The sequence below is a fragment of the Triticum dicoccoides genome, chromosome 6A (genome assembly GCF_002162155.2).
Source record: "Triticum dicoccoides isolate Atlit2015 ecotype Zavitan chromosome 6A, WEW_v2.0, whole genome shotgun sequence".
NCBI classification, from domain to species: Eukaryota; Viridiplantae; Streptophyta; class Magnoliopsida; order Poales; family Poaceae; genus Triticum; species Triticum dicoccoides.
In genome coordinates, this window is record NC_041390.1 from 450,747,134 (window position 1) to 450,758,466 (window position 11,333).

An 11,333-nucleotide genomic window follows, 5' to 3' on the forward strand; every position below is an offset into this window, starting at 1 on the left:
GTGCAGATGATTAATAGACATATTACTCAGGTCCACCAATTTATTTGAGAATTTTATGAGTTCCAGAACTATATGCTTGATCCAGATTACTACATACTGTTCTGTTTTTTACCAGATTCTGTTTTTTATGTGTTGTTTGCTTATTTTGATGAATCTATGAGTAGTATCGGAGGGTATGAACCATAGATAAGTTGGAATACAGTAGATATTACACCAATATGAATTTATAATGAGTTCACAACAGTACCTAAGTGGTGATTTATTTTCTTATACTAACGGAGCTTACGAGTTCTCTATTAAGTTTTGTGTTGTGAAGTTTTCAAGTTTTGGGTAAAGATTCGATGGACTATGGAATAAGGAGTGGCAAGAGCCTAAGATTGGGGATGCCCATGGAACCCCAAGGAAATATTCAAGGACAACCAAGAGCCTAAGCTTGGGGATGCCCCAGAAGGCATTCCCTCTTTCGTCTTCGTTCATCGGTAACTTTACATGGAGCTATATTTTTATTCGCCACATGATATGTGTTTTGCTTGGAGCATCATTTTATTTTCTTTTGTTTTGTTTGCTGTTTGAATAAAATACCAAGATCTGAAATTATTAAATGTTAGAGAGTCTTCACATAGTTGCATAAGTATTCGACTACTCATTGATCTTCACTTACATCTTTCGGAGTAGTTTGTCATTTGCTCTAGTGCTTCACTTATATCTTTTTAGAGCACGGTGGTGGTTTTATTTTTTAAAAATAGATGAACTCTAATGCTTCAATTATATTATTTTGAGAGTCCTAAACAGCATGGTAATTTGCATTGGTTATGAATTTAGTCCTAATATGATGGGCATCCAAGAGGGATATAATAAAAACTTTCATAAAAAAGTGCATTGAATACTATGAGAAGTTTGATACTTGATAATTGTTTTGAGATATGGAGATGGTGATATTAGAGTCATGCTAGTTGAGTAGTTGTGAATTTGAGAAATACTTGTGTTGAAGTTTGTGATTCCCGTAGCATGCACGTATGGTGAACCGTTATGTGATGAAGTCAGAGCATGATTTATTTATTGATTGTCTTCATTATGAGTGGCGGTCGGGGACGAGCGATAGTCTTTTCCTACCAATCTATCCCACTAGGAGCATGCGCGTAGTACTTTGTTTCGATAACTAATAGATTTTTGCAATAAGTATGTGAGTTCTTTATGACTAATGTTGAGTCCATGGATTATACACACTCTCACCCTTCCACCATTGCTAGCCTCTCTAGTACCGCGCAACTTTCGTCGGTACCATAAACCCACCATATATCTTCCTCAAAACAGCCACCATACCTACCTATTACGGCATTTCCATAGCCACTCCGAGATATATTTCCATGCAACTTTCCACCGTTCCGCTTATTATGACACACTCCATCATTGTCATATTGCTATGCATGATCATGTAGTTGACATTGTACTTGTGGCAAAGCCAACATTCATAATTCTTTCATACACGTCACTCATGAGTCATTGCACATCCCGGTACACGGCCGGAGGCATTCATATAGAGTCATATATTGTCCTAAGTATCGATTTGTAATTCTTGAGTTGTAAGAAAATAAAAGTGTGATGATCATCATTATTAGAGAAGGGGCAATGCTACTATCCTTTTACCACACTTGTGCTTCAAAGTAGCACCATGATCTTCATGATAGAGAGTCTCCTATGTTGTCACTTTCATATACTAGTGGGAATTTTTCATTATAGAACTTGGCTTGTATATTCCAATGATGGGCTTCCTCAAAATGCCCTAGGTCTTCGTGAGCAAGCGAGTTGGATGCACACCCACTAGTTTCTTTTGTTGAGCTTTCATACATTTATAGCTCTTGTGCATCCGTTGCATGGCAATCCCTACTCACTCACATTGATATCTATTGATGGGCATCTCCATAGCCCGTTGATACGCCTAATTGATGTGAGACTATCTTCTCCTTTTTGTCTTCTCCACAACCATTATTCTATTCCACCTATCACTACTAAGAAAAGGGCTACTAATGGCGCACCAGTTTTGCCTACTAATGGCGCATCACTGGTGCGCCATTAGTATCATGCTACTAGTATTTTTTTACTAATGGCGCACCACTGGTGCGCCATTAGTATCTGGTAAATACTAATGGCGCACCTGGCAGTGCGCCATTAGTTTTGCCCACGGTGCGCCACTAGTGTTTGCTATACTAATGGCGCACCACACGGTAGTGCGCCATTAGTAACAATTTTTTTAAATTATTTTCTTAATCTCAGGTCACTATTTCACCTATGAGATATTCAACACATATATATACAACAAGCATCCATATAACAATCATAGCCAACACACAAGTTCCATCATATATACATACATAGCCAACACACAAGTTCCATCATATATACATACATAGCCAACACATAGTTCCATCGTTACATACTACAAAAGTTTCACATTGTTCATCCAACACCGTTATCCATCAATTCACAAAAATTTCACATTGATACAAAATAAAAACACAAATGGAAAAGAAGCACTCCATCCATGCAAGCTTCCGTGAATTAAATCAAATCTGCAAAATGATAAACAAGAAGTTAGAAGAAGAAAAAGAAGAAGACTAGAAGAAGAAGAACACTAGAAGAAGAATAAGAAGAATTTTGGAACAGAAGAAGAATAAGAAGAAGACTATAAGCTTATTTTGTAAACTTGATCATTTTGTGCTAACATAAGTTATTTTGGAGCTAACCTATAGGAAACTAAGCATATAAGCTCTAAGTTACTATATTAGAGCCAACTTAGGTAAAATGAAGCTAACCTATGTCATTTTGGAAAAGAAGAAGAATAAGAAAAAGACTATAAGCTTATTATGTAAACTTGATCATTTTGTGCTAACATAAGTTATTTTGGAGCTAACCTATAGGAAACTAAGCATATAAGCTCTAAGTTAGCATATTAGAGCCAGCTTAGGTAAAATGAAGCTAACCTATAGGAAACTAAGCATATTAGAGATAACATAGGTAACTAAGTATATATATATATCATTTTGGAGATCTGACATACCTGACAAAGTTCAGTTCTCATGCATTGTTCTTCTCCTTCTCCTTCCTCAGCCTGATGCGCCAAGAGCGGCGAGGCGGTGGAGGCGGTGGAGGCAGTGGGATGTAGTCTTCTACCTCAATTGGCGTGGTCATGTCGCCCAGCCGTGGGATCGCCGGCGCCACCACCGGTGCGTGGTCATTGACAGGCACCACCACCATCGCGAGGCCACCTTCAGGCATGACCATCGCTAGGTCATCCTCAGCCACCTCCATCTCTTGCCCATGGTCAGCCACCACCATCTCTTGCCCTTGGTCAGCCACCACCATCTCTTGCCCTTGGCCAGCCACCACCAGCGCTAGGTCATCCTCAGCCTGATGCCCATCGTCATCCTGCAGCTCCTCATCCCCACTCTGCTCCTCTTCTCCCGCACTCCAGTCCGGATCATCCTTCTTGTTGTCTATGCTGCTGCTAGAATCATTGTTGCTTTCGCTACAGCCAGAATCGCTGCTGCTTTCGCTACAGCCATGGTCGCTGCTGCTTTGGCTGTAGCCATTGTCGCTGCTGCTGCTCCCATTACCTGTCCAAATGCAACAATGACCGTTAACAATCGATGTGAGACAAAGCCAAATGTAGAGGAATAAGAAGAGGCAGAACGTATCGGCATCATAATCTTTAGCGTAGCGCATGCGACACATAGTCGCGTTCAACACCTTCACAATGAGCATGGTGGCGTCGTCGTCGTACATGAAGAGAAGGAAGTACCCCAGCCGCAGGTCGTAGGCACGGTAGAACTTCTCCCACCCATGAGACAAGTACATGTGGCCCTCCTTGATCACCAACTCCACATCCCACAGCCTGCGAAACCCGTTGCCGGCCTGTCGCAGCTTCACATTATTTGGCGGATCTTCACCCATCAGCATGTTCATAAAACTGTTAGGCAGCCTCTGTAGTTTGGGACAATGAGTGATGTAGGAAAACAACATATATCATAATGAGATGGGTGAAGGGGAGATCTCTTGTTTTATATACCTGCGTCATGGATGATACTGAAGTCCCAAGTATGATAGTGAAGAAATCGGAAGCATCCAACTCGTACTACGGTGTCGCAGAGCGGCGGTGGCTGCTTCTCGCCATCTTTGATAAGCAGCAGAAGAGACCAATTAGTACCCTTACAACAGATCATAAAACATATGGAGTACCCTGTCTATTTCTTCTATGCTATCAAACCTAACAAACCTACTGGACAACATACAGGTATAACCGATACAACCAAACAAGGCAAGGTATTATACAGATAACGTTTAGATTTCTTTACTTGAAAAGGACAGGCAAGGTATTATAAGCCTTGGATACTCTTAATTTCTCCTTCTCAATTTCTCGCAAAGCTCTTAATCTCTCTTCTGAAATGTCATCTATCTTATCCATCATCAAGTCATTATAATCTACAGCCGACAAATCATTTTGTCTGGCCACTCTAAGAGCTTGTAAATTAACCTCTACGGGTAACACCGCCTCCTGGCCATATACTAGATCATACGGTGCTACTTGAGTCGCTCCGTGCTTAGCTATCCGATGAGCCCATAAAGCTTCCAAAAGTACCTCATGCCACCTTTTCGGATGTTCCTCAATTTTCTTCTTTATAAGTTTAATTAAAGTTTTATTACTAGATTCAGCCTGTCCATTAGCTTGAGCATAATAAGGCGACGAATTCAACAACTTAATTCCTAAAGATTCGGAAAATTCATGAAATTGATGAGACATAAAAGAAGCACCTTGATCAGTAGTTAAAGTTTGAGGAATACCGAATCTGTGAATAATATGCTCTAAAACAAAACTAATAACCTCTTTATGAGTCATATTTTTCAAAGGAACTGCTTCAGTCCATTTAGTAAAATAATCTGTAGCAATTAGGACGAAGCAATGTCTTTTAGAAGACGAAGGATGTATCTCACCAATAAAATCTAAACCCCATCCTCTAAATGGCTATGGCCGAATTATGGGATTTAACAAAGACGCGGGCGCTAATTGTACATTACCAAATTTTTGACATGCCTCACAACCTTTATAATACCGAAAACAATCCTCTAACAAAGTCAGCCAATAAAACCCTGCTCGTTTTAATAACCATCGCATTTTGTGAGCCGACTGATGTGTTCCACATATTCCTTCGTGTACTTCACCCATAGCTATTCTAGATTGATCAGAATCCAAGCATTTCAAAAATAACCCATCTATTGTTCGGCGATACAACTCGTCGTTAAACAAAGTATATTTTAAAGCTTGCCGCCGAATTTTCCTATCTCTCGTTTGACTTGGATCCTTTAAATGATTAACTAGAGGAACTCTCCAGTCACTTAGTTCTAAACTATTTGCTAATTCGGTCATTTGTGATCCATGCACCGAATCTGCACTACATTGTACAGTTAGTTGATCAACTGTGCTAGGCCTAAGTGTACCCTGTGGCAAAGTATCCATCATTATAGACGCAGCATGCATCGGCTTGTCTAATATAAAAGAACATTCCTTTACTAATATGATAACAGGATGCTTGCTGTGCTAAATAATTAGCTCTAGAATTTTCTTCTCTAGGTATATGATGGATGGTGAACGTATCTAGAGACTTAATTATGTCTAAACATCAGTCTAAATAACTATTTAATAACCCATAAAAACATTGAAATTCACCTTTAATTTGTTGTACTACCAGAAGCGAATCCCCAAAAGCATCTACATCCTTTACCCCCATATCAACTAAAGTTTGTAAACCAAACAGTAAAGCTGCATACTCAGCTTGGTTATTAGTGCAAGGATATTCCAAACGGACCGATGTATTATAAAAAACATTATTAGGTGAAACTAAAACATTACCGACACCTTGCCCTTCCCTACAAACTGATCCATCAAAATAAAGCTTCCATGGGCATACACTAACATAATTAATGTTTTCATCATCTTTAATCCTATGATCAACAATGAAATCGGCGATAACTTGACGCTTTATAGCACGCAACGATTCATATGTTAAATCATATTCTATTAATGCGTAAGCCCACTTTCCAATCCTACCACTAAGAATCGGTCATTGCAACATATACTTAATGATGTCAGCCTGGCAAGCTACAACACACGTACTAGAAAGAAGATAAGGACGAAACTTGGTACATGCATAGTATAAAAATAAGCATAACTTTTCAATAAACACGTATCGACTTTCGGCGTCGAGCAAACGACGGATTAAGTAAGCAATGATGTATTCTTTCCCGCTGACCTCTTGCGCCAACACCGCACCGATCACCCTATTTTCTGCAGCAATGTACAACCTGAACGGCGCACCGGACTTGGGCGCCCGCAATATTGGAGGATTCGACAAGCATTGCTTTATATAATTAAAAGCATCTTGTTGCTCTTCCCCCCAAGTAAATTCGGCTTCATTCTTTAGCCGAAGTAGAGGAACAAACGATTCAATTTTACCTGCAAGGTTAGATATGAATCGTCTCAAGTAATTAATTTTTCCTCCAAATTTACATGTGGGTTCCTCCAAATTTCTAATTGCCTCCACTTTCTTAGGGTCAATCTCTATGCCATTTTCATGAATTATGAAGCCTAAAAACTTGCCAGCTGACATGCCAAAAGCACATTTGAGTGGGTTCATTTTTAGTCCATACCGGCGCATCCTTTCAAAAGCTAATCTTAAATCGGCTAAATGATGATCAAACCCATCCGATTTAACAACTATGTCATCAATATATCTATTCCTAGTACAATAGCTAGAAGATCATGAAAAATTAAATTCATAGCTCGTTGGTATGTAGCGCCGGCATTTTTCAAGCCAAATGTCATAACGACCCACTCAAAATAACCAACAAAACCTGGTCAACGAAAAGCAGTCTTAGACATATCTTGTTCGGCCATAAATATTTGATTATAACCCGCATTACCATCTAAAAAGCTAATCACTTTATGTCCCGATGCATCATTAATAAGCATGTCAGCTATAGGCATAGGATATTCATCTTTCGGAGTAGCCTTATTCAAATCTCTAAAATCAACACAGATTCTAATATTACCAGTATTTTTCTTTTCCACGGGCACAATATTAGAAACCCAATTTGCATATCTACACGGCCGAATAAACTTAGCTTTTAACAACCGATCAACTTCTTCTTTGATGCGGTCATACAAATTAGGATTGAAACTTCTACGAGGTTGTTTATGCGGCCTAAAACCAGATTTAATAGGTAATATATGCTCTACTAAATCTCTACTCAAACCGGGCATCTCAGTATAATTCCAAGCAAAGCAATCAACGAATTCTTTAAGTAATAAACATACCTTACTTTTCTAATCGGCTTTCAAGCTAGCTTTGATAAATGTAGGTCTCGGAATACTTCCATCACCAATATCAATTTCTTCAAGTGGATCAGCCGATGAGAATCCCTGTGCAAGCTTTTCCATGTTATCAAAATCTTCAATAGTTTCATGCATATCGTTCTTTCCCGAACGATACTCCTCTGTGTCTTTGCAGCCACTTAATATTGTCATCTTTATTCATCATTTATATAGATAAATCATTAAGCCGAGCTACGTTAGCTGGCTGTGCATTTATAGGTACAAAACCATCTCTACCAATATTGATATAATCATAGTCCGATAAATCCCTACCGGTCAAACATCGCATCTCACCATGTTGCCAATCAACCAGCGCGTCCGTCAAAGCAATGCATGAAGAATTATCGGCCTCAATCACCTCCACATCATCATTAAACCACTGAATTAAGCACTGATGTAAGGTAGAAGGGATGCAACAATTTGCATGAATCCAATCGCGTCCCAACCGAATATTATACCGGCCTTTGACATCAACAACAAAAAACGCAGTTGGCAACGTTTTGCTTCCGACTGTGAGCTCCATAGAAATAACGCCCTTAGCCTCGGACAATTCCCCTGAGAACCCACTAAGTCCCATATTGGTCTTCATTAACTCACTCTCTTTTCGGTTCAGCTTAGAAAATACCGAAAAGGGCATAATATTAACACCTGTACCGCCATCAACAAGCATGCGACCAATAGGCTTACCATCAATGTGACCTCTGATAAATAATGGCTTTAGGTGCTGCCCATGCTTCTATGGTTTCTTAAATGTAGCATTCTTTGGGCCAAGAACAAGTTCAGGAATCTCAGCCTCGGGCGCGCGAAATTCAGCAGGCAACGCGAACACCATATTAACATCCATACCAGTTGGTACATCTTTATCATTCTCTGAATTTTCTGCAATAATGGTGTCATCCGTATTTTTAGTTTCCTTTGCTGCGATGCACTTCTCCTTCCAAGTCTTTGTAGGCATCATTGGTTTATCATGATTGAACCATCTATCGCGCTTCTTCTCAGCTATCTCTTCCTTTATTTCCAATGTCCGTAGCCGTTGTACACGTCGTTTCTGAGTGTGGGTAAGTCCATTCAGGCACCACTACGATGCTGGTTTAGTCCCTGGCGCGACAAACTTAATTTGGCTACCCCCCTGGTCCTTCGGCCTATACTGACATACTTCTGTTTTTCTGGCAAACATTTTATCTCTGGCCAAAAAACTTCTCTGCTGATCATATACGGTACTGGCATTAAATCCCTGGCCACGTACATTGCCTAAGTCCCATCGTGTAGATGCACTAGTATTATACTTGAAACTCCTCAGAGGCAAACTCCTGGACGTTCCTATGCCACAATTCTTTATGATCAAATCAGCTTGTGTGTTAGCCGATTTAGGCTTTTGAATAGTACGTGAAGATATAGCATCCGGTCGTGCATGCGGGTCATGCCCAGAATTAGTTTGCTTTTGAAATTGATCAGATTGGCCAGCTTGCCACAACTTTATGCCATTACTTTTCTCCTCTGTACCGAGAGCTTCTTTCGAGACACTGCTTGTTTCTGTACAATTGACAACACCTTCATCTGACTGGTGTTCCGCAATTTTCAGACCATGAGCAGCATCTAAATCATCTGCACCTTTTCCGGGTTTAGGATCGGCACGTTTTACCGGCATCCATACTCGCTTGTAGTCGCCTTTATAGTTGTTGTGCTCTGCACTATGTACCGGTGATCGACCTCCTCGAATCTCGATGGCGTCATGTGATCTAGCCACCTCATTGAAATGAGCCCTTTTCTCATGTACGTTTGGTCTAAACATAGGCCTCGGCGGAGTCCATCTCGGCTGAAAATAACAGGCTGACCCTGTAGGATATGGCTCCCACGGATTAAACCCAAATGGAGGAAACTGCGGATACATAGGAGGTGCACAACCCCAATATGTCGGTTCCATTGCAAAATACGGCCGTTGGTCATATGCACTTCCTTGCCATTGCTCATGACCGCGGGGTCCAGAAGGAGATCTTGGATGCTTATTACCTCCGAGCCGATTAAACACATTGCTGGTCTTGCGTGAGGTATATTTTTCCAACAACATGCTAACTGTCGGCTTTGGCCTTGGAGCTTGTTTTCTTCTTCCATTAACTTTCCATACTCCTAGTTCTGGATTTTTTGGTTTGATCATCCTTGGAGGAGCATTGTTATCAACAATATTTTTCTCTCTTGCGGATTCGGTCTGATCCGACCGAATAAGCATTTTTTTACTCTCAAGCTCGACCACATTGATAGGAAAAGGGTCGCTGTCGAGCTTCATCTTAGAACCTTCTATAAACGTCAATCGTCCTTCATTGATGGCTGATTGTACCTGTCGACGAAACATGTTACAATCATTAGTAGCATGAGAAAAATACATGACCCTCCCTCACTCTAATTAATTTGTTTTGCAGTAACATATCAAAAATTCTATCACACTTGCTTACACCAAAAGTATATTTAATTTCTCTTCTAGCAGGTGTAGGTTTCAAAGCAGAACATGCAAAAGGTCTTGACTTTGGCGCTTGAACCCATTCGGCTACACATATATTAACATCATCCTCACTAGCCGAATCACTATAATAATCTAAGGCATTAACCGCATGATTATCATTCTCTTTATTTCTATTATCTTTAAACCGGCTATATTGTTTAATTTCCTTAGCCCGGTTTTCTTGCGCCAAAGCCTTCTGCAAAACTTGATTAACATCTAAAAATACTTGCCCTTCTAGTTTATCCTTGATATGAGCGAGTAGACCCGAAAAGGCAAGATCGGCTAAATCCTTTTCGGCTATGGTCAAGCTGAAACATTGGTTTTTGACATCCCTAAACCTCCTAATATAATCATGAACATGCTCATTATTGTAACATCCCAAATTTGCAATTTGGAATGTTATACACTAGATCATCATGCATAGCACATTTTCTTGCATTTTGGTCGATCCTAGAAATTTCACGCAATTCAAGGACCTTCGGAGAGAGTTGAAGATTTCGTTATTTTCATATTTGAGAGTTTTCTCAAAATTGAAAAGAGGATCATTTGATTTATTTATTTCATCTTCAATTATTTTTCCAATATCAAAATATGAGAGAGGGAAATAATATGACTTTTCCCAAATTTAGGAAAAATGAAGATTTAATAAATAAATCAAATTTTTGTTTTTCCGGTGTTTATTTGCATTTTATTTGGATAGGGAAAAATGCATGCTTTCGAAAATTGCATTCTAGGCCCGGAGAAAAGTTCATTTTGTTCGACTCATTTTTAGGAGTCGGGGAAAATTTACTTTAGATTTTTTTTCGGAGTTCATTTAGTTTTCTTTTCTTTTGTTTTTCTGCGCGCGTAACCGTTAAAAAAAAGGAGACCGCAGCGCCCGCCTGGGCCAAGGGCCCAGCCGGCCGGCCCGGCCGTCGCTGCCTTGCGCGCCAGCTCGCCCCGCCGCCCCAGGCTGAGTCCTAGAAGGACTCTAGGCCGCCGCCGCCCCTCCCCTCTTTATTGCCCCCTCCCCCAAGAACCACCCCCCCTCCTATATATATACACCAACACCCCCCCCTCTCCCCACACCACCCAAGCCCCAAGCCGCCGCCGCCTTAAGCCGCCGCCGCCGCCCTAAGCCGCCACCCGGAGCCCCGCCTCCCGAGGTAGCCGCGCCGCCTCTTCTTTTCCTCGGTTCGGTTTTTCTTCTAGAAAACCGTTCCGGTTCTTCTCTTTTTTCTTCCAGTTTTTCTTCCGGCTTTGTTTCGGTTTTCTTTCGAAACCCTAGATCGGTTTTCATTCTTCTTTCGGACCGTTCGTCTCAACGAACATGATCACCGATTTTTCCCGGTTAACGACGCCCGTTCGTTTAACCATTCGTCTCTTTCTTTTCGTCGGATTTATTCCGCGATCGTGATCTTAGATCCGATC